The sequence below is a fragment of the Theobroma umbraticum genome, unplaced genomic scaffold (assembly GCF_002168275.2).
Source record: "Theobroma umbraticum cultivar Fairchild unplaced genomic scaffold, ASM216827v3 scaffold_81.0, whole genome shotgun sequence".
NCBI lineage: Eukaryota > Viridiplantae > Streptophyta > Magnoliopsida > Malvales > Malvaceae > Theobroma > Theobroma umbraticum.
Window position 1 is genome coordinate 5,822,404 of NW_018397268.1, and position 512 is coordinate 5,822,915.

Below are 512 nucleotides of genomic sequence, written 5' to 3' on the forward strand. Positions count from 1 at the left end.
TAGGATATTTGTGCCTTGTAAAAATAATATCATAAAATCATAATGCAACATTTCCCTTGGCAAAATGATGTCGAAAACAGGTGTAGCAAAACCTAGTTTCCAGATCAAAAACATTACTTGCCATAAAAAAAATATGAATAATAGTATAAAGTTTGCACGCTCCCAAAATGTGTGGCATAAAAAGAAATCAAAGTGTACGACCACGTAAACCATTTCATGTTTATCAAGTCCACATAAAAAGCTTTGTTCAAACCAAGGGAGCTGCGAAGAAATCTTAACTCTCCACCATGCAAAAGAGTATGCGTCGAAATCTCAAAAGGCTCTTGAGTAGGTAAATATCGGAATCACCAGTGGACCCATTTCCACGTAACAACATCCGGGAGCTCTGCTCCACCGAATCCCCACAGTCATGATAGTCTGGACGATGTTGGCCTTGCCATGTATATTGCAGTCTATGACACCAGCCACATCTAATAGCCCGTCGGCAACCCAAAAGTTCTCTAGCTAGAGCT